We start from the raw sequence: 14,710 nt of genomic DNA, 5'->3' as shown, positions 1-14,710 counted from the left end.
AAAAAAGAAAGAAAAAAAGAAAAGAGTTTCCTCCTATCCTTTGTGATGTAAAAAGTCAGCAGGTTTCCATCAGGTTTTTGTGTGGGCATTAACTTAAGTGAGAACCCCAACTTCACACCTTTGCTCATATGTGTATAGCCCTTTGATCCTAGATGGTCTGCCTCTTCTCTTTCCCTCTTTGTGGGTCTAAATTCTACTCTTCCTTTAAACTCTAGCTTAAGTCCCTCCATAAAGCCTCCCTTGAGGATTCCTGTTCTCTCTGATTTATCTTTTTTACTAAATTCCTGTGGCAAACACACCTTCCAGTGACACCCCCCCCCCCACACTACCACAACCTCCCAGTGAGTCACACGCTTGTGTAATCTCCTCCCCTTGCCTGTGGGCAGGACTTGTGACTTTCTTCTACGCAACAGAGTGTGGCAAAGGTGATGTGTGTCACTCCCATACCGACAGTTACATTATATAACACTTCTTAGCAGACTAGGATGAAAGAGTCTCCTGCTGGCTCTGAGGAAGAAAGCTGCCATGTTCTGATCTGCCTGTGGAGAAGGCCAGGGAGCTGCAGGAGCCTCTAGGAACAGAGACTTGCCCCCAGCTGACAGCAAGAAAATAGGGGCCCTCAGTCCAGTGCCTATAAGAAGTTCTACCAATGACCACATAAACTTGGAAGGGGATCCTGGGCTCCACTAAGGAACACAGCCCAGCCAACACCTTGATTGCAGGCTTGTGAGACTCTACAGAGGACCCAGCAGACTCCTGACCCACAAAAACTATGAAATAATACATGTGTGTTGTTTTAAGCTGCTAAGTTTGTGGTCATCTGTTACATGGCAGCAGATAACAAATGTAACTCCTGTCATATTTATGGTGTGCCACTCAGTTTAGACCATAATAATTTGATGTCTAGTCCAGCTTTACCTTTCTAATCTGAACGTAAGTTTCTGGAAAACAAGAAATTTGTCACACGTGACATGTCCTCAGAGAATGAGAGGCACAAGAGAAGGAGTATTGATGAAATCTTAGTCCAGAAAAGGACCAGAAAGTGTCTAATAACAGCTGCTGTATAGGAGTAAAATGAGTGATATGTGGAAAACACCTAACATAATGCTTAGTACATAGTTATCACTAATATGTGTAATAATGGATATCACATCTAGCCCCATTCCCTCATTTTGCTGATGAAGAAATAGCTCCTTCCACTACCACTCTCTAAAGAAATAGACTCAGCAATGTATGATGACTTCTCAAAGGTCACTGAGCAGATCAGTGGCCAGAACTCAACACTAGGGAAAAAAAATTAAATGGCTTAAATGAGGCAATAAGGCCTGTCATTACCCATAGAGTCATGGGTTGAAGAAAACAAAAAGAGGGCCCTTTTTTTAGACCCCTTTTCCTAATTCTGAGTCTTCTATCCTCCTCACTATTTTTTCTGTACTTTCTCCATGAAGACCACATGAAAAATTTTCTTTCTTTCTTTTTCTTTCTTTCTTTCTTTCTTTCTTTCTTTCTTTCTTTCTTTCTTTCTTTCTTTCTTTCTTTCTTTCTTTCTTCTTTCTCTCTTCTCTTCTCTCTTTCTCTCTTTCTTTCTCTCTTTCTTTCTTTCTTTATTGGTAAATTGAATAACTGATTTGCCAAAGTGAATAACACCTAGAGACTAAAGGGTATATGAACCAAATTTCTTTTAGTTGCAAGTGACAGAAACTTAATTCAAAGTAGCTTAAGCAAAAAAAAAAGAGAATTTATTGGTTCACATAACTAAGAAGGACACTGGGTATTCATGTTAACTGCAGCTGTATAACAAACCATCCCAAAATTTAGTGGCATGAAACCATCATTTTATTATGCTTATGGACCGTATGGGTCAAGAATTCAGATAGGACACATAGGGATGACTGGTTTCTGTCCCACAGTGTCTGGGGCCTCAGCTGGGAAGACTCAAAAGCTAAGGGTGACTGTATGGCTGCGGTCACCAGGGAATGTCTTACTCCTGGCATTGAGGCTGGCTGTCTGCTGGGATTTTAGCTGGGGCTGACGGCCCGACCCCCACACATAGCATCTTCATGTGGTTTCTTTTTCTTGGCTCCTCCAATTGTGGTATCTGGATTCCAAAGTCAAATGTCCTGGAAGAATAAAGCAGTAGTGCATGGAATATTTATGACTCAGCATTGAAAGTCACATGACATCACTCTACCATATTGTTTTGGTCCTGGCAGTCACAGAGTTCTGCCCGGGTACAGTGGGAGGGGACACAGACACAACCACTAGGTGAGAAGAGTGTCAGTTTTGCAACATAATCAGAGTATGTGGGATGGTGGCCGTCGCTGAAAAATATAATCTGCCACGTTGGGATGGCTCCTTGATTTAAACCAAGTGCTATAGGAACCATAGCCTTAGGGTCAGACACAGAGAACTCAGGGCCGCCTAATTCTTTTTCATTTGCCTTTCATTTTTGTTCATCTCTGCTTCTCTTTATCTGTTAGCAAAAAAAACCTCCTTTTTCTCAAGATCCATATATTATTTCTCAGGGAAGGACTTTGGCCCTTTCATGTGCCCATCACCTGGACCAATTAAAGTTGCCTGGACAATGAAGAACTATGATTGTCCAAAACTGGATCACATACCCCCCAGGTCACATGCCAAAAGAAAGCTTTTGGGTAAACTATAAAAAGGAGCTAGTACAATCTACCGTGGGCTCAGCTTAGGTGTCAGCTTCGTATGTAGTTACAATTATGTTACTTCTCTAGAAGCATCCTGTAGTTGTGATGTTTCAACGCCCTTCACCTGGCCATCTTCATATCATGCCCTTGTTTCCCACTTTGCTATATACCACCTCTCCAAGATTTGCTGGGCTTCCCATTGGAAAGAAAAGCTCCCTGGCTCTTAGAGCCACACTGGCTGGCTTTTTTCCATCAGTCCTTCTCACCACACCTGTTAGTTTCAGATGGTCATGCCCAAAAAACAGTTTTCACCATCCTTCCAGTTGTAACTCCCTAGGCAGTTGTCACTCTGTTATCTGTGTCTTTCTTCATTTTCTCCAATGCCTCCCAAAATGAGGTGTTTTTTGGCTGCAAGTACAGAAAATTTTAAAGTGCTTTAAAGAATAAGGAAATTTATGATCTCACATAAATAACAAGATTAAGGTGGGGAGTTCCAGTGTTGATTAACTCAGCAGCTTATTCATATCATCAAGGATCGGATTCCTTCCATCTCTCTCCTCTGCCACTTCAACATTTGGCTAACTCCTCCCATGGTGGCAAAAATGGCTGCTGAGCTCCAAGCGTCACGCACACATGTGACCACTTTGAGAAGCATTTTGGAAGTTTCTTCTTGTGTCTATTTGTAAAAGCAAAGAAACTCTTTCTAAAATTCTTGCATCAGCTTTCTCTCATGTCTCATTGGCCCAAAGTGTATCACCTAAACCAGTCGTTGGCAAAGGAACTGAAATTACTGTGATTGATTCAAACTAATCAAGACTTACTCATGGAGCTAAGAGTAGTCCCTGGCATAGCTTGCCAGTAAATATGAGAACAAAATCAGAGCTCTGCCAAAAGAAAGAAGGGTGTGAGGGAGAGAGTATAGGGGGATATAGATTTGGAGAAGCAGCCAGTCACATCTGATGCACTTACCTTCTCTTCAATTTAATTTCTCCAACTGTAAACTAGAGATGATGATGCCTACTTAATTTATACATGGAGATACCTTAAGAAATAAGATTTTGCAGGATACACTTATGAAACAGTGGGTGGCTCAGTCGGTTAAGCATCCGACTCTTGATTTCAGCTCAGGTCATGATATCAGGATTGTGAGGTCAAGCCCCACATGGGGCTCTGTGCTGGGTATGAAGCCGGCTTAAGATTCCCTCTCTCCGTATTCCTCTGCCCCTCCCCCCTCTAAAAAATAATAATAATAAACCAATGAGGCACATGCTACAATGCCAATGAATCTGAAAGACGTGCTAAGTGAAACCAGCTGGTCACAAAAGAACAAATATTGTATGATTCCACTTATGTGATTCCTAGAGTATTCAAATTTATACAGAAAGTGGAATGGTAGTTGCCAGTGGCTGGGGAAGGAGGAAATGGGGAGTTAGTGTTTAATGGGTACAGAGTTTCAGTTGGGGAAGATGAAGAAGTCCTGGACGTGGATGGTGGTGACAGTCGCACAACAATGTAAATATACTTATTGCCACAGAATCGTACACTTAAAAGTTGTTAGAATATTGTGTTTTTTTTTTAAGATTTTATTTATGTATTTGACAGAGAGAGACACAGCGAGAGAGGGAACACAAGCAGGGGGAGTGGGAGAGGGAGCAGCAGGCTCCCCACAGAGCAGGGAGCCCAACGCAGGGCTCGATCCCAGGACGCTGGGATCATGACTTGAGCAGAAGGCAGACGCTTAACAACTGAGCCACCCGGATGCCCCTAGAATGTTAAGTTTTATGTTATGTCTGTTTTATCACAATAAATACATTTCAATAAAATAGTGAGGCTATTTAAAATATACAACGAGGGAATTGCACTAAACTTATAAAGGTACAAATGTACAACATAAATTCATGGTTCTCTCTGATAACCTAATGTTGAACTTGTGCCCATTTTAATTTGTGGGTGAGAATCATTTCCTAGCCTCAGAAATCACTTCTTTCACATTCATGTGTTATCCTTCCCTCTGTTCTCAAACCCACTGTTGTTCTGACTGACGTGCAGTTCAAGAAATTCCATCCCCCAAAAGTGCCCTGCAAGGGAACCCCCTGCACAGAATGGAACCAACTATGATACTCACTTACTTTCCCCTTGAAGGTTACCTGCCCCTTTCTTCCTTTGTCTTTCCGTAAAGCTGGATCTCCCCACATCCATGCCAAAAGCCTTTGGGACAAGGAGGCAGAGAGGAAGACTTGGAGCCAGAGAGAAGCACAAGCACTTAGCACCAGCAGGTGTTGGCACCTCTCACAAAGTCTATTTACTTGACAACACATATCTACTAATATTTACTAATCCCTCAGATGTTTGCAAATGAGGCAAAGCTGTGAGGAGCTGTGCAGAGAAGTGACGGTTATGTATCCAACCCCAACACCCATTCATGGAGGGCCACGTCATTCCACCGGAAGCTACCAAAGCCCCACCCCATGTCCAGTGCCCAGAGCTGAGCAGTTCTGTTACATAAACTTATAATCAGAAGTCTCTGTTCATATTTAACCTACTCACTTCTAACAGTCTTTTCCAAAATATATAGATTATGAAGATCTTCAACAGGGAGCGCCCACCACTCCCTTAAATTCATGTTCCAGAGCTTAATCTCATGATCAGAAAATTTCTCCTTACATGTAATCTTCTTCTTAAAATAGATTCTAGGCAAATGGCCTCCATCAAGCTTTGAATGCTGTGTGCCTTCCAAAGCACAAACATTGAATGTTAGCAGTTTTCTGCATTTAACTCCTGATACCGGGCAATGCTCCAGGGCTCCCTCCAGGAATGATTTTGTTTTGTTCTGTGATCCTGGTCAGTCACCTTGCAAAACACCCTGCTGGTTACAGGAAAGAGAATCCGTGTCTGTTCAGCTGGCATTGGCTGAGTATCTACAACGTGCCAGGCACTGGGCCAGGACTGGGGACACAGATAAATCATCAGCCCTGCCCATTAGGAATTCTCAGGTCTGGGGGGAGAGGCAGACATGAAAACAAACAATTACTGTAGACGGGATAAGTTTTGTACCAGCTGCTATGGGAGCACTGATTAACTGTCAGGGATTCTCGGGGAAGTCAGGGAAGACTTCGCCAAACAGTGTCACGAGTGGGGTTTGAAGGTTGAATAGAAGCTTGTTAGAAGGATAAGGCAAGGCAGAGAGTGCCAGGCAGAGGGAACAGGATATGCAAAAGCAGAGAGGTGGGGAAGGACACGGTGTGTTTTGGAAACTCACAAGGTAGTGGAGGTCCAGAAATGAGGCTGGATGAGTAAGGCAGTGAGCAGCTTAATCCCAACATCACCCCTTCATGGCCCTGGTTGGGGGTGGGGATTGAAGCTCTAGCTCTACTGCTGATAATTAAGCAAGATTCTCTTTCTATGTAAGGCTCATATCATTAAGGTTTTGTTCTGTGGGTGTTGTAGAAGTTTTGCAAGATTGTAATCTCCAATGGGAATTATCTTCTCGGGGAATCAAGGTCTTTTATATATTTGAAAAGGCCCTTGGGCAGGTAATCTGGAATCTATGGGCTTTTGTGATGATCTGAAATGTGATTATTGCTGGTTGGAACTCTGAAGAGGATAAGCCAAGCCAGTAACCAGCCCTCAACAATCTCACCGAGCTTCCTCTTTCCACACATTAATGTGCCCATGCTGGTGCTTTTCATTCAATGACACATGATATTTTGGGTTATTTTACTCTCTCTCTCAAAAAAAAAAATAGTGCTGGCTTGGCTGAGCTCTTTGGAAACTTCCAGAAATAATTCTTTCCTGAGTAAGGGCTTACTAAACACGAGCAAAATAAACTGAAACTTCTCAAGTAGCTTTAGTAAATGCTGGTCTAACACATGAGCCTCAAGCACCTGGGTGGCTCAGTTGGTTAAGAGACTGCCTTCGGCTCAGGTCATGATCCTGGAGTCCCGGGATCAAGTCCCACATCGGGCTCCCTGCCCAGCAGGGAGTCTGCTTCTCCCTCTGACCCTCTTCCCTCTCGTGCTATCTCTCATTCTCTCTCAAATAAATAAATAAAATCTTTAAAAAAAAAAAAAAACACATGAGCCTCACAAATAAGTTTTTATTTTTTTAAAGATTTTATTTATTTGACAGAGAGACACAGCGAGAGAAGGAACACAAGCAGAGGGAGAGGCAGGCTTCCCGAGGAGCAGGGAGCCCGATGCGGGGCTCGATCCCAGGACCCTGTGATCGTGACCTGAGCTGAAGGCAGACGCTTAACAACTGAGCCACGCAGGCGCCGCCCAAAATAAGTTTTTTAAAATCACCTTTTAGCCTGCCAGACGTTTTATCAGCCTGTAAAATGCTCCCAGCTCTTCTCAAAGCTGTGCCTCTGATAATGTGAGCTATAGGCAACTTAAACTAGGACAGGGATGCATTTTCAATTTTTCATAAAATACTTACTTTCCTAGAATCCAATTTCTTTTTAGGCCTGGTCTTTCATCTCTTTGGTGCTAGACTTAATTTGCAAAACTGCTCCCTTGTCTCACCCCAACCTGGCTGGCTGCCCTTTGCTAAAGAAGTGAGTTTGGCATTTACAACAGGAAAACACCCGGGACCCCTGGCAAGGTCCAGGAGAGAGCCTGCTTCTTCTCTTCCCGCGGCGCGCACCGCGGCCACCTGCGCAGGTGCTCGCGGACCTGCTGCCCTCTTGTGGCTGCAACCTGAGGTGCCGCAGTACCTCCACTTGGCAAACAAAAAGTTCTCTTTTTCAGGTTTACTGAGTAAATGTGCTCTGAAAGCATTCCCCACAAGACCCATGCCATTTTAGAACTGAAAGGGACCTTGGTCCAACCAACCTTCTTCTTTTTTTTTTTTTTGGCTTTTTTTCTTTTTTTAAGAGAAGGAACCCAAGGATCAGAGAGATTCTGTCACTTGGCCGAGGATACATCCCTGTTAGAGAAGTAGCCTGGAATGGAACTCCTGTCCTCACTGGAAGACAAGGAAGGAAGAGGGAGTTGCCATTTGAAGTTTAGAAAGACATGATGCTAAAGAGTTGCAGACTTGGTGAGCCAGGTGAGCAGAGAAGTTCTGATGGGCTTCTCTCCACCTGTCCGTGACACCCCCACCCCATCTTCTGCTCCCCAAGGAAAGCTGCTTTGTAAGTGCACATAGGCGTTGGATAAGGACCATCTCCTGCCTTTTTCTGGACACTTTCTTAGGCCAAGGACCCAGCATTCCAGTGTAGGAGATCTAGATTCTTGTCCAAGCTTCCACCTTGAGTGACTCACCCCCGACCCCACTTTGGGCCTCAGTGTTCTCCTGTCAAGTGAGGAAGTTCTATGTTTTCTGTGGTTTCTTTTAGTAGTGGTAGTTTATGATTGTCTGTTTGCCTCTTGGCCCACAAATATCTGGTGGCACTACCAAACTGGTAGCAACTTGAGGGCAGAGTGTATCTTTGCCTGTTCACATCCCTAAAGCCTAAGCCTTTACCTTTGACATGTTTCGTGCTCAAAAATATTAACAAAATTAGCATACCCAGTGTCTGTCGTGTACCAGACACATGGCATGTGATCCTTCCATATGGCTTTGTGTTGACCACCGCCACACCTATGAGGTCATAAAGCACAGCACCAAGCACAAGATCTGTGGGGTCAGATGGCCTATGACCGGCTCCTGGTTCTACACTTCCTACCCATGGATCCTTACCCTCTCTGCATATCCATTTCCTCATCTGTAAAATGGGAATTAAATGGCAGTGCCTGGCACATGGTAAGCACTCAGTAAATGTTATTAAGTAGACATTATCATCTTGATTTTATGGATGAGGAAATTAAAGCTAAGAGAGATTAAATAAATTTTCCAAACCAGCATGGCCAGTAAATGACAGATCTAAGATTATAAGGAAGATCCAAAGCTCATGTTGGGCTTAGGCTCTATGCTACGCTATTTCCCCTATGACTAATCCGATGTAAGAACAAATGAATGGATGAAATTCTTCATTGCTGGCGGCAATACCAATAGCTGGCACTTGACTTTTCCATGGGAAAAGTATTAGTACTCAGGATGTACCTCCTCCTCACTCCCTGGAACCAACTAAGAGAGAAGATGAAAACAATTAAAAAAAAAAAAAAAGTAAAGTGCCCTCTTCAGCACAGAGGAGAATACAGGTTTCTTCTAAATCAGTAAAGACTTACTGACCATCTACTGTGTGGCAGTAGTAGGGTCAGGCATTGGGGGGATGGGAGATACCTCTGACCTTTAAAAGCTTGCAGCCTAGTTGGGGAAACATATGCAAAGTCTGGATTATAATGTTTACACCCTAAAATGGGGTGATACAGATTATTTGTGTTGAGCTCAGAAAGGGAACACACAGCACGGGCTTGAGAATTCTGGGAAGACTTCCTGGCAGAGGAAGCATGAGTGACTTTCCTCGATGTTATCTCTGATTCTTTTCTCTCCATGTCCTGCGTTCAGTTGGTCACCAGGACCTATCCCATCTTTCCAAATGACTCTCACAGCAGTCCCTTACTTTCCAGATTTGTGGCCCTTAGCCCAAGTCAGTCTCTCATTACTTCATGCCTGGAGGTGCTCTAGCCGTCTGTTAACTTGTCTCTCTGCCACCAGCCTTTACCTTTCAGTCTGTGTCATCCACCTTCTTGGGATTAGCCTTCATTCCCACTTCCCTTCAACTAACATTTATTGAGCATCTACTGTGTGCCAGGAACCACGCTTCTATGCACTAGGGATTCAGTGTTGAACAAGACAGGCAAGGAAGGCCCCTGGCCCCCTGAAACCTTCACACTAGTTTTAAAAAACTCCACTGGAGAGCCGTTGCTGTAAAGATCAGAGTCCAGACTCTGGGGGCAATGCCCACCCTAGTCCCCCACTACTTTTCCTCTGCAGGACTCCTCAGCTGTGCCCACCACCACCACCACCTGCCCCCCCTAATCAGCACAGGCTGATTAGTTCTAACTCAGGCTTTCTTTTTGCCTGGGACCCTCCCTGACCAAATCCTTCAGGGTCTTCTTCTAACCCCACATCCTCCCCACCCTTCTCTCACAGCCTCTCTCATGTTAGCATTCCACATGTTGTTTTTCCCCCACCTACCTGACGAGATGGTAAGCTTCTGGATTCTTCCAGTCTGACCTCCCTTAGCACCTGGCACAATACTGTGCAAATAATAGGTGCCTTTCTCTTCCTCCCCCTCTTCTTCCTTTTTAATTCCTAACCATAAAAACTATCAGCTGTAAAGCACTTTACAAAGTGTTTTCATGTAAGTTATCTTCCATACGCTGCACAATTTCGTTGTGTTGGTTGTCAGTAAATATCTGACGGGTTACTAAGTCAAAAGAGGAAGGCATTCCAGGTGAAGGAAATAACACCAGAAAATGTGCAAAGACAGGACTGATCCCCGCATGAGCCGAAGGCAGTGTGGGAAGCAGCCTTGCTGGAGAGAAAAGAATGAATGCCATAGGAAATTTGGAAAATGAAGGATCAAGAAAACAAAAACCGAGCGGAAAGACAAACCGTGCTGCACTAGCATGATGAGTGGTTTGTTTCTAGCCTTTTTAGAAACATTTTTTTCTTTTGCAAAGTTGTAGTAAGTGTCCATAAAATGTTGTGCCCCACTTTCTGTCACTTAACATTCTCAGCACTGTTCTCTGATGCAACATAGTCTTCATAAAGGCCATTTGTAGTGAATGCAGAATATCCCAGGAAAGCCACATCCTCATGTACTGGACCCATTTCTCTGTTGTTGGACTTGTCTTGTTTCTATTACAAGAAGCACTGCAACAAACCTCTGGCGCAGAGAGAAGAAATAGAATGAACCCAGATCTTTAGTGAGACCTCCAAGTACTCTATGAACACTTCCCTGGGCCTACAGCGTCTCTGACTTTTCTGTCACCTGAACCATAAGACTGATCCTTTATTGCTTAAGCCAACTGGACTTGCAACCCACATTATCCCACTTGACACACTTGTCTCCCTTACTGCTGTCACCCTACTGGAATCCTCAGGCCAAGGCTAGATGGCTTGCACAGAGTGGGAGCTTAATAAATATGTGCATGAACTGTCCATTCTTATATTGACCAGTGGTCTAAGGGGATCTTAGTATTTTTATCAATTTGTTTGAGCTTATCAGTAAAAATGTTACATTTTCATCATCTCTGTCACTAATAATTCCTCATTCTTTTGGCCTTTAGTTTAATTCAGAATTCACATTTTTGTAAATTAAAATTTTTTTATTGAGGTGTAGTTGACATATAGTTTCATGACCTTTAGTACTAAAATTCTAAATGGATCTCCTCTCAGAGTTATTAAATTATATTTTTTCTACAGTTAACTTGTAATGTTTAATTTACCTGGAATTTATTTAGTTGTACTATATAAGGATAGAGTCCTCTACTTACCCCCAACACCCCAAATTTTAACCAACCATTCAAATGCCTTTCTTCCCATTGTTTATTTTTATTTTTAAAAAAGATTTTATTTATTTATTTGTCAGAGAGAGAGAGCACAAGCAGGGGGAGCAACAGGCAGAGCAGGCAGAGAGAGAAGCAGACTCCCTGCTGAGCAAGGAGCCCGACATGGGGCTCCATCCCAGGACCCTGTGACCATGACCAGAGCTGAAGGCAGACGCTCAACTGACTGAGCCATCCAGGCATCCCTCCCATTGTTCTTTTTAAACTGCTGATATAGGGGTGCCTGGGTGGCTCAGTCGTTAAGCATCTGCCTTCGGCTCAGGTCATGATCCCAGGGTCCTGGGATTGAGCCCCACATTGAGCCCCACATCGAGCCCCACATCGGGCTCCCTGCTCCGCGGGAAGCCTGCTTCTCCCTCTCCCGCTCCCCCTGCTTGTGTTCCCTCTCTCACTGTGTCTCTGTCAAATAAATAAATAAAATCTTTAAAAATAAATAAATAAAAATAAATGCTAATATAAAATTGGGTCTATTTTTGCCTAGTCAGTCTGTTAAATTGATGTATAAACTATATAATGTTTTACTATCAGCCAAGGCTAATAATCCTCCCAATTAAGCTCTGTCTTCAACATTTTCTTTGCCATCTCCCCTGTTTATTCTTCCAGATAAATTTTAAAATAATTATATTCAATTCTAAAAGGACTCTATTGGGATTTTCACTGTAATTACACAAAGCCTGAAAATAAATTAAGAAAGAATTGACATCTTTACAATCTTAACTTTGCCAGCCAGGGAAGTTTTTCTTCATTGACTTTTCCCATATTTCTCAACAAAATTTGGTCATTGTCTTCACATTGCTCATTGACATTTCCAATAGAGGCGATTTCTAGGTACCTTTTTAAAGATTTATTTATTTATTTATTTATTTATTTATTTGAGAGCGAGCAAGCATGGGGTGGAGGGGGCAGAGAGAGAGGGAGAGAGAAACTCAAGCAGACTCCCTGCTGAGTGTGGAGCCCACTGCGGAGCTCAAGCCCACAACCCTGAGATCATGACCTGAGCTGAAGCCAAGAGTCTGACGCTGAACCAACTGCACCACACAGGCGCCCCAATTTCTAGGTATTTTATATTTCAGGGTGTTTTCTAATTGGGCTATTACTGGTGTGTGCAGGGAAACTTGCCAACTGGACAGGACAGCTCAGTCGACTCTCTCCTTGTCAATGCATTCTTTTGTTTCTTGGATGTCTCACACCAAAGCCACCCACAGACCTGAGTTCTGCCCTCTGGAGCCAGATGGAGTAAACCTGCCCCTCCGCCTACAGGATAGATTTTCATCTTTGGAGACTGTTCTGTTTCCCATCAGCCTTTTTTCATCCTGGCTGAATAACCCCAGCTGATAGGATGAAACTAGTATTTGGGGAAGATTCAAATGATGGTGGTAAGGAGGATGGGCTTGGGGTAGGTTAGACTAGAAGGTAGGGAACCAGCAGGCACTGGCATCTGAGGCAATCCAGCCTCCAAGACTGGCTGAGACAAGGCTGTGGACACAAGAAGAGGCGAGTCTGAGGTGTTTTTCAAACAAGGAAGCATCAGGACATGTTGACCAGCTGGACACAAAAGATGAAGGAATGGAAAGAGGAGTCAAAGACAGCTTTAAAGTCTCTAGCCTGAATCACAGAAGAGAGTGACTCCTTTTACCAAGAGAAAGAGAATGGGCGCCTGGGTGGCTCAGTTGGTTAAGTGACTGCCTTCGGCTCAGGCCATGATCCTGGAGTCCCGGGATGGAGTCCCGCATCGGGCTCCCTGCTCAGCGGGGAGTCTGCTTCTCCCTCTGACCCTCTTCCCTCTCGTGCTATCTCTCATTCTCTCTCTCTCAAATAAATAACTAAAATCCTTAAAAAACAAAACAAACAAAAAAAAGAGAAAGAGAATAGGGGAGATATTTTGGAAGGTAGTCAATTTCTGTCCTCCTGACCCTGAGATTACAATATATCCAAGGAGAGAGGTCTGCCCTGTAGACCAGTTGTGAGATAATAGAAAAAATATATATATTGGTCTCAGCTCCCAGTTCCTGGCACAGAGCTCCTAAAACCCTTCTAATACCCTAAGTGATAAGGGCATTGGGAACATTTCTTGTTCTAATATTTGGTTTTTGGCTTTGGTTCCGAACACAGGGCTCCTGTAACCCTTGTGATTTCCTAATGATAAAAGAACACCGGGAGCATCTTTGTTCTCGTGAGGCGACTCTGGGCAAGCTCCTGGATGAGGGCTGGTCCCCAGAAAGATCAAGCCATGATTAGAAGCTTGGCATTTGCAGCCTCATCCCCCATTCTTCAGAGAGGGGAGGGCCTGGAAATGGAATTAATAATGGACCATGCCTATTTGAGAAAGCCTCCAAACACCCCCAATAGTATGGGTTTCCAAGAGCTTTCAGGCTGGCAAACACATGCACCCCCCAGCTCCATGGGGACAGAGGCTTCTGCACTCGGGACCTTCCCAGACCTCGCCCTAGGTATCTCTTCATCTGTATCTTTTATCATGTCCTGTAATAAACTGGTAAACTTCAATGTTTCCCTGGGTTCTGTGATCCACTCTAGCAAATAAATCGAAGCTAAAGAAGGGGTTGTGGGAACCTCCAATTTGTAGCCAAGTCAGACAGAAGTTGTGGGAACCTGGGGACCTGCTACTTGCGATTGGCATCTGAAGTAGGGAGCAGCCTTGTGGGCTGAGCCCTTACCCTGAGGGATAGGATGGTGTCTCCGGGCAGATGGTGTCAGAATGGAGTTAAATTGCAGGACGCCCAGCGGGTGTCCTCAATGGTTTGGTGTGGGGAAAATCCTACCCGTTTGGTGACCAGAAGTGTCAGAAGTGAAGTGTCCTGTGTGTACAGAGGAAACATCGGTGGAAAATGGAGTTTTTCCTAAACACCAGTGTTTTTCAAATTTTTTTCCCCACAATATGTTTTACATAGCAGGCCCGCTCACACACAAACCCATACAGATAGACAAAAAAACAGGTATAAGGGTCCCAAAACTGCTGCAGACAGTATTCTAGTAGAGGAAGGAAAGGCCTCGATGTGTAAGCAGCACTGAATTGGCGGATTAAGTGATGAGGGGGGAGTGACTTCTTTCCCCCTCAGCTGACTGAGATCCTGTGGTCTACAACTTGGTGACCAACACCTTGTCAGGAAATGCATTATCCTGTCACCGTTCACCATCAGTCACGTGTCCCAGAAGGCTCCAGGGGAAGAGAGATTCCGGCAGAAAGGCCACACGCATTTCAGAGTTCAAAGAAGTCTCGCTGCCGACCCGCAGAGCACATGGAGCTAGCAATTACTCACCTGTAAAAAACATCTCCTTTGTCCTCAGCCTGTAGAAAGAGGGTCTAGGGAATATTTAGGTCTCCAACTTTGAGTTTCAAGGCCACAGTGCTTAGAACTGGGACAGGGAAGATAGGACACAATCTCTCCTTGTAAAGCCAGAGTGCTAAATCAAGCATGAAAGAGTCCAAGAGCCCTAGGCTAACAACTGCTATTGGGTCAGAGCCTCAACAAGCTCAAGCCCCAGCTCTGCAATGCTTGGCTCTGAAGAATGAGGGAGCCCAGGGGATTATTAGAAGCCCTACAAAAAACAGCAACACATACTGAAGAGCTCATT

General features: G+C 44.1%; 1 long non-coding RNA gene across 3 annotated transcripts; it reads right to left on the bottom strand.

Moving 5' to 3' along the window:
• Positions 1-1,754: 1,754 nt before the first annotated feature.
• On the bottom strand, positions 1,755-5,453 carry LOC113911873. Of its 3 annotated transcripts, none has more exons than XR_003516615.1 (3): positions 4,783-5,453; positions 2,929-3,065; positions 1,755-2,120 (listed from the first exon to the last, which is right to left on the bottom strand). It is a non-coding gene; the product is annotated as an uncharacterized LOC113911873 (long non-coding RNA). The 3 variants fall into 3 exon arrangements; XR_003516616.1 differs by having other exon boundaries at positions 4,787-5,452; XR_003516617.1 differs by lacking the exon at positions 4,783-5,453 and adding an exon at positions 3,627-3,816.
• Between the last annotated feature and the right edge of the window lie 9,257 nt (positions 5,454-14,710).

The sequence above is a fragment of the Zalophus californianus genome, chromosome 4, assembly GCF_009762305.2.
Source record: "Zalophus californianus isolate mZalCal1 chromosome 4, mZalCal1.pri.v2, whole genome shotgun sequence".
Lineage (NCBI taxonomy): Eukaryota > Metazoa > Chordata > Mammalia > Carnivora > Otariidae > Zalophus > Zalophus californianus.
Note: the sequence above shows the minus strand (reverse complement) of the source record. Positions and strands in the feature narration are given on the sequence as shown.